Here is a 19,395-nt window from a genome sequence, read left to right as displayed (position 1 = left end):
GGGAAGATACTCTAACAGAATTACAGTTGGTTGGGGATCCAAAAAATAGTATTTTGATAAAATAACCTTAAAAAAGGTAAGAATTGGACGTGCTTTAGCTACTGCTCTGGGAGGTTCAACTAGATGTTTGCATTGCTACAAATCTAAAATTTCCAGCCTTAGTATCCAAACAGCACACATCTTATTCCTCAGAAATACATACTTTTAGTGGAAAGGTAGAACACTTGGGGTAAAAAAACTCTCCTTAGTCACTGAAGAGTAAAATAGAGTACATTGTAAATGATGGCTAGGACCTTTCTGCTTTCTGAAATTCCTGAGGACTTAAGTACCCGGGCCTTAAAGACACTAGGTAAGCAGAACATAAGCATGCTACTTAAGAATTGCTTCTCCAAAATTAGGAGAGTGGCAGCCTGCTAACTGTGTACACTCAAGAGAAGGTTTGTGCTTTTCTGTGTCTGTAAAGGCCCTACACTGTCTTGGTTCCCATTTCACTTGAAATGCAAACAGAAACCTGTGAACATATTCTGAGTAGGTTATACTTTTTTATAACTGAATACACAAGTTCTTAGTATGTACGGCATTTTACTAACTTGCATACTGAGATTGCTTTTTAAAAACACATTCTAAAATTGATTTATTACAAATAAACATTCTGTTGAGTATGGCTCTAGACACTCTGGTCATGGAGAAGGAAGAGCAGTCTGAACACCATGTGAACTTAAATAGAAAAATCCTCTGAAACCAGTAACCTCACAAAAACAAGAGACTGCACCATACCTTAACTTTGAAATAATTTATCCTCCAGCCCTGTGGTGAACAGTTCCCCTGTTCTTTTCTCCTTCTCTCTCTCTTTTTACTGTAGGAGCTGTTGGCCCTTTCTCCTGCCATGTCAAGAACTTAACGAGAGCTCTATTTTAATCTTGTTCTTTTGATACCAGTCTTTGAAGCTGGAGTCTACCTTTGGAAGGCTGGAGAGGCAATGCTATATCTAGAAGAACAGGAAAAGTGAAGAGGTTCAGTGAACCAAATACAAATGGGAATCAGTAAGAAGGAAACTCAGTTTGTTAGGATAATATGACAATGGAGTAAGGGTATCTGGGAAAGGAATGAAGTCTCTGAACAGGGCTGTGAAATTCAGAATTCTTAACATGTGATTCTCGATCTTCTTTCCTATAAATTAAAGAATGCTAGAGCTGAGAATTGCCTCTGGCTGCTGTCTAGAAATGTCTCCATTTGCCTGTCCTAGTGACCAAGTAATTATGTTGTTGGTTTTTTTTTTTTTGTATATGCACAAATTGAAATAAATTATATGTTGAAATGTTCTTGTTTACTAAACACACAAATCATATCTGGTAAATTCAAACACCATTTCCTTGTCTTCTTAGTCACTAGGTTATGAAATCTGTTCAATGACAATGCTAGAGGTGATCCTTCCTGCTTAGCTGCCAACAGAGACTGTATTTTAATTGGTTACGACATTCTTGTCAAAATAGCTAACACAGAATCCTCTGCAAATTCATTGTTAAGGCAAGCTTCCTCATTGTCAGACAAAATGCATGGATTTGTTCCCTCACCTTGAAACAGGGATGCCATATGGAAACCAATAAATAAAACCACAGCTAACTACACTTTTCACAGCTGTAGAAGGGCAAACTAGAAGGCACAGCTTAATCTGTTGATCTCAGTGGGAAGTTCACAATAAAATCTATGTGTTGTAGATCCAGTGGATTCTTTACTTCCTCAAAAGGGCAACCACATCTGCCTGCGAAAACAAAAAGAAAAGCTATGTAAGTGGTGAAAATGCATTTACAGGCTGGTATTTGCAGGAGGCTTTCAGCACAGGCAATGGGAAGGCTCAGGTATGGTGATGTTTGGTAGATGGAGACAGGCTGAGTGACTTCCACTGCTGCCTGGCTTTGTAAAGATGAGGGAAACTTCTCATTCTGTTGCTATTATGTAGGTGGCTCTACCCTGTTCGGGATGTTTGGAAATTAAAAGCCAGTATGAAATTTTATATCCAAGTTACTCCGTGTCCTGGTTGGCAGAGAGCATGATCAAACCAAACACCTCAACTGGTCCTACAGGAGTTAAAGAACAAAACCAAATACTTCTTGTTCAAATAAAAGATGTGCCACTGTATGCATCAGACAAAAGAGGCATTCCACTATCCTTAAACAGCCTTTATTGAGGCAAGACATCAAAATTTACAAATTAGACTTGTCATTTTTCATCTTAATTAGGTAAATCAAAGCATGATTCTACTTGGAGCAGAAATTGTTTCCATTTGATTAACAAAGATGTGACCAAAACTTTCTTCCCAAGTGAGCTGATGTTCGCATATTATTAACTATCCTTCAAAAATACAGCAGGCATGTGCTGCAGAAGCTGAATGATCCTGCAGATATGATTAATGAAGGAGAGGACTAAATCCCCATGACATCTGGGTTTGCTTCTTCTGGGCACAGATGGTTTCGGTTGCCTTTCCTCCTCCCCTTCCCTCCCCCCTCACCATTCATTAAGACTAAGCACGGGGTTTAAATGTACTCTTCCTGTTCCAAGTCTCCATTTTCCATGGAGAAGCTTCTTATTGGGAGCCTATCCAAGACAGCATACATAGTGATTGAAAAGGGATTTGCTAAACCATCTTGCACACTGAATGTGTTGCAAGAGTTCAAAAGCATTGCTGATACGCAAAGAAGAGCTGAATAGTTTGGCTTTTTTCTTTTTTTTTCCCTCCCTATCCTCAGAAGTTATTGTCTTGTCTGTTTAATTTACTCTCTAAATAAGTTATGAAAACCTTAGCACTCCTAGGTTTCTAACTGTAGTAAATGGATTCCAAAATGTTTACAGGTTCTTCTGCTCATGAAGGTGAGATTCTCGCAGCATTTTACTTTCTCATAAACCTATCCATATAAACCTAGCTTCTTACACGGGAAAGCCATGAAGTAATAAGCCTTCACAACAAAGGGCACAATGTACTAATCATGTCAGTGGGTGAGGTGCCTGCTGATCCTCGTAATCCTGTTAGCCTCGTGCTCCTCTCCAGCTCATCTGCAGTCATGCAAGAAGTTGCCCAGGCAAGAGAAGCAGATCTAGAGGGCAGTTCCCTCATTCCAGCATTCACTGTAGTACATTTTCTCATCAACGGCACAGAATCTGCTGCAGTACTGCTAACTGGCATATTAATTGTAACTAGTATCTTATGCTGAAGCAGGAACCAAGAATCTAAGCAAATAATTATAACCAAGATTTATTTGGCTAGTAAGATTTGGACACGTAGTTCTTCATTGCTAGCTAAGAGAGCAAATGTAATGGACCAGCATATTATGTACCTCTGCACTGATTTTCTTACACTTACTGTGTTGCTCTTCTGGTTGTTAATGTGGGTAACAAGTAATCCATTTCTTTATCTTGTTATCTGGCTTGTGTTTGCTCTAGCCATCATTACAGCAGTTGCTGTATCTTGCAAAATACATGTCTGTCTGTAATACAATGGGTCACATAAGCTTTGCTTTGTTTTACCTTCTTCTATGGTAACTAAGTCTAAAAAAAAAATAGAAAAGAGAAAGAAAAAGAAAAGACAACTCCTGTACTACTGCTGTGCAATTTATGTACACATGTAAAGCGCGTGGCCAAGCTAGCACTGTTGTTTATGTTTCTTATAATGCTAATTTGTATAGTACCAGACACAATGGTTTGCTGTAGTAGCTATGAAACATACAGTTTTGATCTGCAGAATTCAGAAAGTATCTAATATTTCCTTTTGGTCTAAATGGTGCATTTCTATATGATAGTGATCTATTTACAACGGAAAAGCTCTATCACTATCAAGACATTTTTTCTTTTCTTTTTTTTTTTTTTTTTAAGCAGTTTAAATATCTGCATTTATTATGCTTTTATTGGAAAGAATAATACTTAAAATTTGCTTGTTTTCATACACACACATCCATCATTGCAACTCCAGTATTTTTGCTGTACTGGGTTGAACATACTGGCACATTTAAGTGCAATAAAGCTGCGCTCTTCAGGAAAAAAAAAAAATATATCTTTTAATGACTTTTTTTGATGGTCCTTGCAGAAGCCTCCATTCTCCTGTTTATCTATGCAGTTTAGCTTTACCAGATTGGTTATGACCACAGTTGGTTGCAATAATGTTTGTAATTACAATGCAACCATTGCTTTTCCTTCCTTTACCATTTCACAATAAAGTTAGTATTTCAGTAGGCACTGGAATCCTCACTGTCTGACATGAGACAAAATAAAAACCTTCTTCCGCTATTCTAACTTACTTTGAAACATGATGATTCGGAGTATTATCATAGATCAGAGAAGAATCTAGGTTGGACGGGACTTCTGGAGACCATCTGGTCCAACCTTCTGTTGGAAAGATGGCTGTTGTGTTAGGTTGTCCAGGACGCTGCTAAGCCAAATCTTGAATATTTCCAGTGAGGGAAATTCTACCAATTCCCTGGGCAACCTATTCCAATCTTTAATTGTTCTCACCATGTAACTTTGTTTTACTTATACCCAGACAGAATTTCTCCTAGAAGCAACTTGTTTGTATTAGACTTAATGTGTTTTCTCTTGATGTGGTCAGATAAGCAAATCAGCACTTGCCTAAATAACCTATAAAAGAACCAGCAGTGGCCTTGTTTTATTTCTGATGATGTCATGCCAAATATATAGTAACTGAACTACCTCAAGGCTAGTTTTTGTCCAAGTCAAAAACAAAAACTAACAAACAAACAAACAAAAAACTTAAAATAGAGCCATAAACCCTCTTCTTGCCCCTTTGCACAGCCTCCATAAGTACTGAATAGTCTTGAAGTACTCTGTCAAGTACTTGGGAATGAAGGAATTAGGCAGAAGGCCACCCCATTTTAAAAGTTTTTCTGGGACTTTGCCTACACATTATAATCATGCTCTAAGTGTCCCAGCTGCTGCCTGAAGGACTCTATTCGACTCTCATTTTGTGCACTGCTGTAGACTCAAAGCAGAATGCAAATCTAATCTTGTAGTTCTGCCAACAATTACCTGGTACTTGGTGCACTGCCCAGAATATAATCTTGCAAAATTTTAGACTCCAGCGTCCATTTCTCTGGCATACCACTATAGCTACTTAAACAATTGCCAGAGAGAGAGAGGGGATAAAAATGTTTAGATTATGGAATGAACATGTATAATGGTTTGGCTACAGTTCCCTTCTATTCCCCCAAATATGTGAAAGAATAACAAGAGGAAACACTAAAAAGGACCAGCCATCTAAACAAAGCTTGTGAGGTCAAACTCTCACTTGTGCCTCTTTCTTCTTGTTATCACTGCTAGCCACTTTGCTGCTTGCTCCCAGCTGAGGGCATTGGTAGCATTGTTAATCCAGGGACAAAAACAAACGGCAAGGAGAGATTTCATGGGCTCCTGGTAATATTTTGAGTCATTCGTAGTCTTGCATTGTGCAAAATTAAAATCCTCTGAAAACGAGGAAACAGAAACTGAAGTACCTGCTAGGCAGCCTTAACTCTGGTCCCCACCATGGGCAGTTATCACTACAGTGAGCTGCACAGATGACAACTGTGCTGGCTATGTTTAGGTGTAGCTGCAAGGAATGGTGAGGAAAAGTATTGCATTAGCTTGGCAATACTGTAATTGCAGCTGTGAGGGAGCCAGTGGTGAAAAAGATTCAAAGAAATGAATTCTGCAGATTTTTACTAGTGGTGCACAAAAGACTTCTTTCCAGTAGGTTTTCATAGCAATAAAATAAGAGATGTTTGAGTATATAAACTTAAAGATAGCCCTATGAAAGCTTTACATCAAATGCAACCTATATAAACACTTGAAGGACTGTGAAAGTCCACCAAGCATGAAGATGTTTATAGGAAGCATGCTGTGTTTGAGGACAGGTAGAAGTAATTGCTGTTCAGCCCAGTTCATGCATTCTGGATTTGTCATTGCAAAAGGAGTTGGTAGACCCTGTCTGACAGAGCTCCAGTGTCCTCTTTCCTGAATGGTTCTGCTGTCTGCTGAGTGCAGGCACCTTCTGCTGGTTGCAGCTCTGAAAATGAACAGAGCCGAAGCTGTAACCTAGCTGCATACAGCCTAATTCAATATCCTGGGAGCACAGAGAGCCAACTCTGATTGTGCTGATTTAAGTCTTTGCAAACAAAACTCTGGGATTTTTCTAGTTTCACAAGGAACCAATTCAGGGTAGAGACATGGTATCACATGGTTGTAACTGAGGTACCAGAGTGACAGTAAAAAATAAAGGAATCTGTAGAGTTCCTACCGAGTTTGCTCTCACATTTCTATTCAAAGTGGAGTGACAAAGGCCATTCTTCTGGTTGAACAAAGGCTGGAGGGGTTGGCATGAATGCAAGAAATCATACTTTTTGGTCAATGCTCATATATCTTAACTGTTGCAATGAACGTTGCATGCAGTAGCTACCAAGTGTGGATGTTTGGCTATCCACCCTACCCCACTGAAAATACAACCTATGCCTAGATTTCAAACAAGCTGTTCCCTTCCCTATTTCATTAAGATGTTAGCACGCTAAAAGTGCTCCTTGCTATCTGGCGCCCTCTCTCGTTTACTTGTGTAGGCTGTTCTGGCTGGAGAGAGTATCTGCCCGCATCCTCCCACTCCTCTGGTAAAGCCCTGCAGTACAAAAGTCACTCTTGACCCAGCAAACCTTACCTTCGTATTTTTCAGATACTTAAGTCGTGCCTTCTCATTACACGCTGAAAGGCTTCCAGGCAACCTTAACTTTGTTAATGTATAGTTATCAGGCAGTTGTCTTTACAAAGCGAAATTATACCTAGTATCATCAACCTACCATGGCCCAGCTGCCTGCTGGTTGTCTGGCTTATTGACAATAATTACCATTGCCACAAAACGCCATGACTAGTATTAGTGTCTTTACCTCCTCAACGTGATTCTTTTACCTCTTCTACCTTTTCCCTCACAGAGTCAACTTCATCTGAAGTTGAAGCCAATCGATTCGAGTCTCACTGCATCCTCACCACCATCGCACCGCCTTCAGCCTTTTTGTTACTCCATTTCCATGGCAAGGCAGCAATAGCTAAGCAGCAGTGATTGAACCTGTGCTCAGCAGAAGCAATGAAAGGAGACATCTTGTGTCACTGTTCTGAACTGAGAAAATTTGTACAGAGGGATGATTGCATCTTCAGTAGAAGACGTTCAGAGATGTGACTTGACTTCTGCCTCCTAATAGCAGACCATCAGGTCATCCAGCTGCGATTATAGCTATCTGAAACAGTAGCTCTGAAGTGGAAAATTTGCTCCATGTATGTGTCCTCTGCCCCTGGTGTAAGTGACACTGAACCCACCTCTTTATCTGGAGATGCAAATGCATGGTCCCAAATCCCACAAAAGGCAATGTAGGGCACAAACTCTGAGGATTTTAGGCATTCATATAAAAAGAAACAATATGGGGGTAGTAGTTAATCACCACATTTCTATATCCTCCTCTCATGGGCTGATTGCCAAATCACTTTCTCTTCTACTTCCTTCCTCCTCCTTGCCTTTTGCATACTCTGTCAAGTTGCTTGCACTGCTTCCTCATCCCTGTTCAGTGCTCCAAAAATTCTCTTTAGCATATTTTTCTAGCTTTTCACAAAAAGCTGCAAGAAACTAAAAAGGAGATAAATTGCGTGTTTGAGAACAACACAGGGAATGCTTTGACTCTTGGCTAATGTTCTGCTGTAATTCTTACTATATTAGGTCTTGACATTTTTGAAGGCCTTTTCATTGTAGGTTTTGGATGAGAAGTAGATGCCTGCCTTCAGTAAAAATTCATAGGTACTGGCTGTTCATTCTCTCTAGGCATCTGAAAAATATTTCTGCAGGGTGGCCTGTTTGGTTATTCTCTGATCAATAGCTACACAATACTACAGTAAATTCTTTCACAAGAAAATATATTAAAAACTTGTTTTCAGCTGCTTTGGGGAAAAAACTGCTCTGCAGTTTCATTGCTCAAGAACTCAGCATTGCTTACTTCTTTGGACTCTTTTTTTTTTTTTTTTTTTTTCCTGTAAACTTCCTGGGCCAGTGGTGAGTGACAGAATGAAGTCTCCTAAAAAGGCACTTGCAATTTCTGTTTGTCTGACTAACCTATGGTGTAATGTTACATTATATCTCCTAGGGGAAGAGGAGAATGTGGCTCCAAATGTTCCTGCTGGACTTAAGCATTTAAGGCCAGGATATATGCTGAGCATGGAAATTTGTGAAAGCTATTTCTATAATTGTGTTGTGGATTTAGGTCATCCCTCCACTCAAGACCTCGTGATGCACACCAACCCACTTGAATTCTGCAAAATAAATTATTGAAATTAATGGAAAAGGAAGTCACAAAAACTTTAGAAATTGAAACCACCTACTCTCTGATATACTTCAGTAAATCTGTTCCTGAAACACAGTAGTTACTTCAGTAAAGACTACAAAAGAACGTAACAAAGCTTCCAATAATGCTTACTTTTTTATGAAAGCAAATATTTTGTTATTTATTGACAGTTTCCTTCCATGAAAACATACTTTATCATTAGTGATGCCTAGAACTCCTTTCAAACAGCATTCTGTTTGAAGCCAATTCATTAAATTGTTTCCAGGGTTTGAAGTAGACTTGTTCTAACTTTTCTTCATAAAGTGTTCTCCTTTTGCTGACAAATTATTACAAAAGAAAAGCCTGATTTTTGTGGTTCATGGAAAAAAAAAAGTCAATTTTCTCCCACCTGCTTCCACTAACTTCAAGGTATTTCAGAACCTCTAGCTTTGACCCTTGAGAAAATGTAAAGTTCTCAAATCAACACACGTTCTTTTTAAAAATAGGTATGACTTAATGTACCCTAGTCCTGTAGATGTGTAGGAATCATTATCTGAAGAGAATCACTCCTTCCTCTTTTCCTCCTTCCTTCCTTCCTTCCCCTTCAATTATTATATTCCAAAGCTGTGGTGGAAACACACCACAGATTTTTTTTAAACCAATCAAACAACAACAACAACAAAAAACCACTAATGAAATCTGCTTTTAAGAACTTAGTTGGATTTTTGTTTTCATGATGGAATCTGTGAATCATACCTTCTACGATTTCTCTTGCTTAACTTTCTAAGCTCAACTTCAAATTGTATTGGAGTTTATTTTTACGTGTTTGAACCTGAACAGAAACTTCAGCTTTAGCTGATTCTATACATTTAACTTAGGTATGATTCAGAGGACCAAAGCTATTTTGCTAGTTCAGTCAATTCAAAGGCATGTAAATAGAGAGAGGCCAATTCAGAATACCTTAAATTGGTGCTTAGAGCACACTGTGTGAAAAAAAATCCCATATTTTATGAGTACAAAAAAAAAAAGCTTCTCTGATCTATTAGTCATTCTCAAGCATTCTCCTGTTCTGCATTCATCACGTCTCTCTTTTCCAGTCAGACCCTAGCTACATAATAGAAGAGTTCTTTAGTCCTTCTAATTTTTATTGTCATTGTGTTGACACTGTCATGTTAATTAGATTAAACCAGACTCCCACTGAGACTGTAACAATGATAATCTTTGTAGTAATCTGTCAGCTCTCTTCAAAACCACTTTCAATGGCTTTGTAAACTTGCTGCCCCCACAGACCACACTGCTAAATGTTCTGTTCTGACCATTGTTGCTCATGTACATTGCAGTAATCAATATAGAAAAAATAGATTCATAATGACTGGGAGCCTGAGGCATTTCACTGATCTTTCTATTCAACTAATCACGAAGAAGTTATTGGAAATAGAATAAATTTTAACTTACTTAACGTGCACTAATATTGACAATTTTAAACTATAAAATGCAAATATTGTGGGGAGTTATCTCCCCTCAGAATTTTAAAATGACTGTACATTAATACTTATCTGTTCCTGTGTCTGAAAAGATTGGCTTACTCTGTTTTTCTCTATTTGGCCTTTAAAAGGTTTTAGCCTTTCCACTAAATGTTTTAAAGATACTAATAAATTTTGACAACTTTTAACACAGCACTACAGATCTATGGGATTCCACTTCCAAACCACTAATTTCTAAATTGATTTTCTGACAGATTCCATCTGAGAAAAAAAAGGACAATGGAAGAGTAAGTGCTGAGCTGTCTTTCTTGACTTACTGAATGCAACAAGGCACTCCTCATTATTAGACTTCTCACAGTGGGCTTCATAAATACGGGTTCTTTACAAGTGACACGGAAACCACTATAACAAATAGTCAGGTACTTCTTGCTAGCCTTCTGCCTCATTTAACTGAACCCAAAAGGTTCAGTTCTTCTATATCCAACATACACGTGTGTATGCAGGTACAAGAACACATCTGCTTCATTCATAGACCTCTATTAGTCATCTCATTTCTCTTCTTACTACAAGTCTGAACCAGATGTGCAAGTCTGCAGGGAAGAGGGGTAGGATATTTTCCTCTAAATTCAGTTCTTGTTAGTCATTTGGAAAGCAAAACTCTTCCAAATAGTGGAGCCAGGTGCTTTAAAAACAGTGAATATACAATGAAGATCTCCCTCCCATACCTTAACTTCAAAATAATGAAAGGACAGTGGAGGTGGAACATAAAAAGGGAAATGATTTCTTCTTTAGACCTCTACCCTAATGCCTGCTCCTAGCACCTATCAAAGGTCACTACAGAAGCCTAATTTATAAAGGTGTTTAGAAGATTACCTGACAATTGCTATCTTTGTCATCAGGTGTAGGAGCCTATTCACAGGCTCTAAGTGACTTGACTGGGTTCACATTCACAATTTGTAGACCAAGTGGAAATTAACCTGGGCCTCCCTGCACGGTAACTCTCTAACTGCAAAATCCTATTTATGATGTTGGACTGAGATGTAAGGGTGTGCAATATGTACTACCACCCCAAAAGAAATTAGATATCAGATCTACGTGCCCCAAACTCAAAGGTTTTCCAGAGTATAGCAGCAGACCTGTCTTTGAGTTAAGCAGCTCCTGACATGTATGAGGAAAGAGCTGTGTTATGATGTGGACAGAATTGCTTTGGTAGGTCACATGCTCACAGAAACAACACAACTGGCACACGCCTGTTTTTCACACTTTCTTGAGGTCACTGCTGAAGATGAAATAATGGAAACAACAGATGAGTTAAAAGAAAAACCCCTTGAACTATATTTGAAACACACAGCTCTAGAGACAGTCTTGCAAAATTTACCCAGCTTCTGAAGAGCATGGCTCAATAATCTGTTGAGCTTCTCCAGTGGCAAATATTAGCCCGCACTTGATGCAATCCTGCATAAAGTTAACTTTTTTTTGTTTTATTGACCAGCTGCAAAGCAAGGTAAATCTGTGCTATGGCAAATACTTTAAAATAAGGTATAAAAAAAGTGAATAAGGAGTCATTTATTCGCTATAACTGAGGCGTATGCCTAAAACTGTACCTGTTCACCTCCCCCCCCTCCCCTTCCTCACCCCCCTGGATTTTTGCCCTCCCCTCTTCTTTAACTACTTCTGTCTTTATCCTGGACTGCCTATTTTAAAATATCCTCTTGTTCACTAGTTTTATAATGTCTTCGTAGAGATAAACACAATAAACCAAGGCATCTTTATATTTATTTCCCTTCCGTATATGTTTTCAATATATGCAGAAAACTTCAGCAACTTCAGAAAAGATGCTCTTGGTTGGGGTATTCATTGGCAGGATTATAGTAATAATTTCAGAGAAAGCTTTGAAAGTTTTCTTCATTTTATTTCATATTGCTTCACTTACAAATGTGACTAACTAAACTTATTAGTGCCCTACTTTAATGGGATCTCTGCTGACGTGGCGAGGTACTTCAATCCTACTGCTGTGTGATATGAAAAACTCCACAAGAGGGCACCAGATAGTTATCTAAAATACCATCCAGGAGGCTATTGTGAAAACGCAGCTCCTTGCAACTAGAGATCAGCAGTGGTATTAACCAACTGCACATCAGGCCTTCAGGATACAAACGTTCAATGGCAAGTTCAGTGTTTCTGTTGACGCTTAGTTTGAAGTTTGCTGTTTCTGTTTCAAATCTCAAGGAAAGCTTGGAAGCAGGTACTGCTTCTACAGTTAGATTCTACGATGTTCTACAAATGTTGCCCCACTTCTCATCCTACTACCATGCTGTCTTGTGGCGTATCCCTAAAATATTGCCTAGAGCTCTATGATGAGAGCTATGGTCATCAAATTTCTTTTCCAGGGCACAATACAATTTTAATTTTATTTATTTATTTTGCTACAAATGAAAAGCTAATCTGTGCAAGAGACGTCTTTATTATGAGGTAGTCTCAGTTTGTAGAGCTTTTCCTCCAAACACTGCCACCTTCCAAGCTTCAGAGGACTTTGACCTCATCTTTGCAAAGTCTATCTAGTTATTAAAAAATATATATATATATTTCAAAATGTTTGTACAGAACTTCCCCTATGGGAAACCACATATGATAGGTGTTAATGATTCCTTACTGAAGAGGACATGACATTACAAACACGTCTGCTGAATAACCAGTTACAACTAAAGTTGATTTGCATTTCTCTCAGCCCTGAGAATAATTAGATTCTTCTGAAAGTATGTGGAAAATCTCCAGTTACTTTGGGAAAATAAGAAGATAAATATATATTATATATCTGTCCTCTCAATCCACTTGTTATAATGCAAAAGGTAAGTTAAGTAGTAAAAAAGGACTTATAGGAAAACCAGATACCACTTGACACTTAGTCTGGTTTCTGTCCTCTTTACTGCCGTTTTACAGAGAAAGGTGGCTGACTGCAGGAATACCTACAGCCTCACTAAAGCATTTTGAAAAGTCATCTAAAACAAATTTACAAGACTCACTTGTAACAATTTTGAAACAACTGCTTAAAAGCAGAAGCCCCTACATAGCACAGGAAAGAGAATTAGGAAAACAGAAATTATGTTTGTTGGTTAAATCCTAAAAAAAAAAAAAAAAAAAAGTGAATGGCATCATGAAACACAAACGTGGCTGGAGATCCAAGTCCCACTAAGTTCTGGCTCACTCCAGAACATCCTGGATATATTACTAGTGACTTGCTCTAAATACCTTAGGGAAGCACCTTTGCAAACACCAAACTCTACCTGTGTTTTGTCTTTGCTGCCAACCCACACTGTGGAGTTCAGACCTCATAATTTGACACATTGGAAAGTAAGGTGGGCCTGAGTCATTCCATCCAGGAGTGGGAACAGAGAAATCCCGAGTCCTGTATCCCCACTAAAATTCTCTCTTGTGGGGGTGTTTTTCTCCTGTTCTATCCTGTCCTTACTTAGAAACTGACTCATTGCTGGTGTTTTCTGGCTTCCAGCTTCTTCCTTATCATGGTTCATGTTGCACAAGTACTTTTGGTGGTAACACATACTTTGCACCTTTGGAATTTTGTCTTCCAGATTTTGCCTTTCATTCATGCCTTTGGAAGCAAAACTGTGCTAGCACAAACTAGCCCTGGCCCCTAGCTGTGACACTAGTGGGAAATGTGGTGTGGAATGGCAGGACGTTGTCCCCTAGGAAGAGAAGAAAAGATTACAAATCTTTATTGCATGTGCTACAGGGGCACAGAAGAAGGTCAGTGATAGTTTGTCAGCCACACACATTCTGTAATTTGCTTTTAAAGGGAACAAATATGCTTGGTGGGAAAGTGAAGAACTCTCCCTGCCTAGAATTTATTCTTAGAATAGTTACAATACAGTGGGATTCTTCTGTTTGTGTTTTTTTTTTTTTTTTTTTTTTTTTTTGTTTGTTTTGTTTTTTTTTCTAGACACATTCCTAACAGACAATTTGATTTAGCATTCAAGAGGAGCAGCATCTTTCTCCTAGTTACTTGAAATAATTTATCACTTTTTTGTCCTTATCTCCTGGCCTGGGATTTCTGGGAATGGAAGGGTATCTATTAACACTTCATCTTTCAGAGCCTGGATTTTGAGTGTCCATTTAGCTACATGGAACAGGGCAGCCTGCACAACATCCCAGAAGTAGAAGAAAACCATGTGTTCAGCACATCGCTCTCACTGCTTGAAATAAGCTGAGCAAGGGGAATTCTCTGCTATCAGAGTTGATATCATTACTGAATCGAAACCAAAATGTTTACTGTACTTGGAAAATACCAGGCAGCTCCATTCGCTTGTTAGAGTCTATACCAGAACACAATGTGTTAGCAACAGTAAAGTCACACCTATGTTAGAGCACCTAAATGGCTGCAAATACTGTTAGAAAGGTACTACTTGGGGCAGCACATTTGATTTTTGTTGGCAGCACGTGCCAGAAAAAAACACACACTTATTGACTTTGTAGTGGCTAAACAATGTTTCAGATACAATCAATTAATTATCTTCTCTTACCATATTTAAGGGATAAAGGAAATGCCTAGATAGCATTCCCAGCGAAATAAAATATATTTAATAAGCTAATTACATGATTAAATAATTACTTTGTCTCCCTGAATTTCTACACCTGTTAACATACTGTCTTAAATATCAAGTTCAGAATTAATACCTGCCATTAAGTGCATGCTACCTCACCTCAGAAGTCCAAATTAGGCATGTCTTTACAAAGAATACTTTTCATTATCCAGCTTTCTTATGTCAGACAACCACCTTAATCTGTCTTAAAGACATTTTACAAACTAAGGAGACATAAAATGTCTACTCAAAGTATGAATATTATGAAAGCACTGTATATTTTCAAGCACCAGCCCTAAGGCTACAGATTTTATAAATATATCTTTTTCAGTTTAAGCGAGTTTGGGATTTTGCCTTTTGAAATATTTAAGAATCTGAATTTCATGTACTAACTTTCTTGCTTATATGCCATTTCTGTAATTTGGAGGTTTGCCATTTTGAACTTTTTTTTTTTTTAAATTGACAAAATCCTTTTTATCATTGCCTGAAACTTAATTTTATGAAGTAGGAAACATCAGGATACTGCTCCTGAAGTTCTTGGCTAGTTGTCACTTTGGATTTTACTTTGCTGATATGATTACTTTCAGAAGCACGCAGTTCAATCATGTCATGAAAACAGTGGCTGGAAAATACAACATATTGCTGAATTACTACCAGTTACTGATACCACTGTACTACGGTTATTCCAGGGCTGCATAATTGTTTGTCTTGTACCTACGCTGGAATGGTTCATGCCTGTTCCAAAGCTATTAGACTATAGTGTCCATTAAGAATTGAGATGATTTTTTTTCCCTACACTCTTATCTTTGCCTTCTTATAAGTAATCTGCATTAGATAGTTTGGCCTGACACTCACCATCAAAGCTGGTGAAAAATTTGACGCTCCTGATTGCTCAAAGTCTGTTGCCATTCTGCACACTGCATAAGAAGTGCATTGCAGTTGATTAAGGACATGTTAGGGTCAGATGCCTCAACATATTCAGGAAGCATTGAAGAGGAAGACAAATGTTTCATACTAAACAAGATCCACTGTATTACCATCTGCTCTCATCTCTGCTACCTCTAGCTTATTCAGGACTTACAAACCACTGTTTTTAGAAATAACTTTCCCTCTGATTGCCACTGAATCACCACTGATTGCCCGAATGCTGGCTATATACTGGTCTTGAGTGACCTTTTTTGAAAGCAAGAGCTATATAGTGGGGCCTGAATAGTGAAGATCCTGCATTGCCTCACACAGAACTTCTTTTCCAAATGAATAAAGCAGATAGAATCCGTAATCTGTGCAATTTAATCCTTAAGTAATATGGATTCTGCTACAATTCCCATTTATGCACATTACTTTTGTGAATAGATAATGTGCCATGTTCTTTTCCTTCACACATGTTTTTGTCTAAAAGTCTAAAAGTCACTGTCTTTTCAAAGTTCTGAGAAATACTTTAGTGGGGTATTATGTTTCCTATGAATCATGGAAATTAATCTAGATTACAGCAGAGCTGATCTTTTCTGTCACACAATGAATTATTTTTGAGGCATACACAAACAAGTGTCTAGAACACGTGACCCACTAGTGAAACAGACAAAGTCTATGGCTCTGGATGTTTAGTACTGCTCAGCATAACTTACCACACTGTTAGCAAGTATATCCAAAGTAACTCCTTACACTTATCTTCAAGATATTCATCCAAATGTTGCATAAAGTGACATAACTTCAGCCTTGCTATGAAAGATAGCCCCGATCACTGATCACTCTGGGTCTATTAAACCCATATACAGCCAGAGAGCCCTACTTCAGACACAACATCTGTATGAAAGCGAATTTTTATTTAATGAGTGGGCATAATTTCTTCCTTTACCATACATTTGTGCTGCTCTTACGTCCAGTGAAGAGTCTTTACTCTGGATTTCTACTGGATGTTTTCACTGAATTCTTACAGCCCTAGCAAGAAGCCACACTGCAACAACATCACATCATTGGCACACGTGGATCTAGTTGTGCTTGTCAGTTCAAGATATTGTCAAGCAAATGTTTATTCTTTAAGTATCTTAATTTAGCATTGAAGCTAGAACACAAAGTTTTCTTGTATCCTGAACTTTCTCTAGAATGTGGTCTGTCACAACACAACCCGTGCTGAGCAGTCTTCTTTAATGTCACTCTTTTATCATTCATAATATCAAGCGTTTTTCGTTGTTAACTAAGATCAAACAACTTGTTTGCCTCTGCTTTTATTGCAATGAAACTAAATTTTAAATTGTAGCAAAATGATGATTCTGAGCCAGTGTTGGTTCAGAGGAACAACCTCAGAGCCCTTTCTTCATTCCTCCCTTCTTTCTGATTAGATCCTTTGTATACAATCTGCAATGAGCGCAAAGGGTAAATGTGTCGGAAATTTCTCTTGCCCTTTTTAGCAGGGGCAGCCAGCAAAGGAGAAAAGCTGATTTTACCAGTGTGAGGGCAGACAAGACTCTCAGCCTACCTAGGGCACCAGCAATTGCCTTACCTCATTTTACCAATCTACCACCTGTGTATTTTTTCCTCATTGTCATTTAGTTATACACTCATTTTTCCCCAGTGTAATGCACCAGCAAAGTAACACACCAATGTGGACATTTCCTACTTTCTCCCACATTTTATGTGTTACTTACAGTTCTCTGCCTCCAGACTTTGAAAATGGGAGTACTTTATTTTCCATTTTCTTCTCTATTTATACTAGTTTCTAAAAGGTAGTGAATGGATGACCTTCAATCACTTTAACAGGTAATAACTATTTTACCTGGAAGGAGGACATGGAAACAGCATGTCTCAGTTGACTGGGGTAATTTTCTGTACTATTATTTTGCTGCTACAAGGAGCATGAGAAGAGTTCCCATTACACAAGGAACACTGGAAGTCACAAGCTGATGAAAGCTATATAACCTATCATGCAGCACAATTTTTTCTACCTACTACAGAGAAAGCTGCAAAGAACATGATCACAAAGACAAGGCTTGAAATACAATATTATTCACGTCCTAGGCTTCCTTGTCTGCACTGGGAGAACAGAATCACAGATGGTGGCATAAGGTGGGCTGGAGGGGACCTCAGGAAGTCCCCATCCACCCTCCTGCTCAAAGCAGCTCAGCTCTGGGGTCAGACTGGGCCGTTCAGGGCTTGAGCCAGTTGGGTCTTGAAAACCCCCAAGGTAGGGGATGGCAGAGTGTATCAGGGCAACACGTGTGCTGCTTTTGTGTCTTCCTCATATTCTGTTCAATCATTCTTGTTTTATTTATTTTTTTTGCACTCCAGTTTAGTCATGCCTTTCTTGTAGTGTGGCCCTAGAACTGGACACAGTACCTGGATGCCTTTTAATGACTGCTAAACAGAGGGGGGAAAAAATGTCTTGCTCACACCATGCAGGGTGCTGCTGCCCTCAGAGCTGCCAAGGCTCTGCAGGCTCCCCATTCCCACACTAAGCAGGGTATTTGGTATGGAGCAGAACTGTGCATCTATACCACATATTTCCGCTGAACAGGAAACCTCTTCATGTCATTGTCTTGGCATACTGACAGCCTGCGCTTGAAAAGTACACAGTGGCCTTTTTTTTTTTAATTTTATTATTATTAAACACCCTTAAAAGTACTGACAACACTGTGTTGCAGAGAAGATCCAATGCACTGTTATGATCTGGTAAACATGACAAACATAAACCACAATCAAATAAATATTCTTATAAATATGGTGACCTGGATACCACTGACATAACTGATTAACTGTGCTGAATTTCTTTTTGTCTCCCTTTATGCCAATTGCTTTTAAAAACGCCTGGCTTTTTTTAAATTTACGTGCCACTGTATACCCCTGGATTTTACCAGATGCTTCCAACATACCTCACACTCCATCTTCCTTTGGAGATCTGCCTTCCATGAAACTGTGTGCTTCAATTTTGCCAATCTTATTTTTACAACATACAATTCATTTGGCTTTTTTCATCTCAGACCAGTTTTACCAATGGCCGCACATTAAGACATGAGCTATTCCACTCACCCAAGTACTGAAGACCCTAAGCGAGCAAGGCAGTTTCTACGAATGATGCTTTCTGGTGTAGCTTCCCTGAAGTCTTTCCTTCTTCACTGCTGATGAACAGCTGAAACATGAGAAAAATTTCAGTTATTGATTCTAACCTGTTGCATTCTAAATAGAACTGATCAAAATCTTTTTTTTTTTTTAAATCTTTCTATACAGCTTTTGAATTTCAACTTTAAAAAGCCCAACCTAGCTCACTAAATAAGAAACAAATATCCAAAAACATGTCAGGAACAAAGACAACTGTTAAACCCATCCCTATCTTACTGCTTGTGAGATTTAGTGGAGAGATTTGATCGCACTTGGAAAACGGAGAGGTTCTTGCTGGCCACCCTGCCAAGCAAGCCCTTTGGGAGGCTTTAGTTATAAAGGCTGCTGTGTTGGTCACAAGGAGTGTGGGGGAGTAAGAGCTGCTAGGTAAAAACGTTTGTTTACAACCACCAGGAATAGCCTGGTTTGTGCCAGAATTTCTTAAAAATAAGAAGTTTTGCAAAGAGAAAAAAAATCCAAGCCAGGACTTTACCTGTTCATATGCCGGTTGTGCAGCTGTTGACTGTAAAACTCAAGGAAAACTTAAAGCGTTTGCAATACCCCATATTGAGCAATTCTACGTTATTTTGTAGCATCATTAAAGACTGAAGTATGGGCTTATGTCTCACGACAGGATCTCTGCCCGCTTGTTGCCTTCACCAGGCTCAGGCGCACTAGGCGAGGTGCGACCCTCTGCTTTTGCCTGAACGCCGTTAACGACGAGACGGGGGAAGGCGCGGTGAGACACCATGCGCTCCTGAGAGCCATCCCCTTAATTTACCAGACGCTAAAACGCCGACACCCCGAGACAAATAAATGCCTGTTCTCGACTCGCTGCCGCAGAGCGGGTCGGGGCCCCGAGGAGCGCCTCGAAGCCCACCGGGGCGC

General features: G+C 38.9%; 1 long non-coding RNA gene across 1 annotated transcript; it reads right to left on the bottom strand.

The window, feature by feature from the left end:
• Positions 1-1,520: 1,520 nt before the first annotated feature.
• On the bottom strand, positions 1,521-19,376 carry LOC106020407 (uncharacterized). Its single transcript, XR_001195896.5, has 3 exons — positions 19,001-19,376; positions 18,439-18,538; positions 1,521-1,762 (listed from the first exon to the last, which is right to left on the bottom strand). It is a non-coding gene; the product is annotated as an uncharacterized lncRNA (long non-coding RNA).
• Positions 19,377-19,395: the final 19 nt, after the last annotated feature.

The sequence above is a fragment of the Anas platyrhynchos genome, chromosome 8 (assembly GCF_047663525.1).
Source record: "Anas platyrhynchos isolate ZD024472 breed Pekin duck chromosome 8, IASCAAS_PekinDuck_T2T, whole genome shotgun sequence".
Classification (NCBI taxonomy): Eukaryota; Metazoa; Chordata; class Aves; order Anseriformes; family Anatidae; genus Anas; species Anas platyrhynchos.
This window is presented reverse-complemented; position numbering and strand designations above follow the sequence as displayed.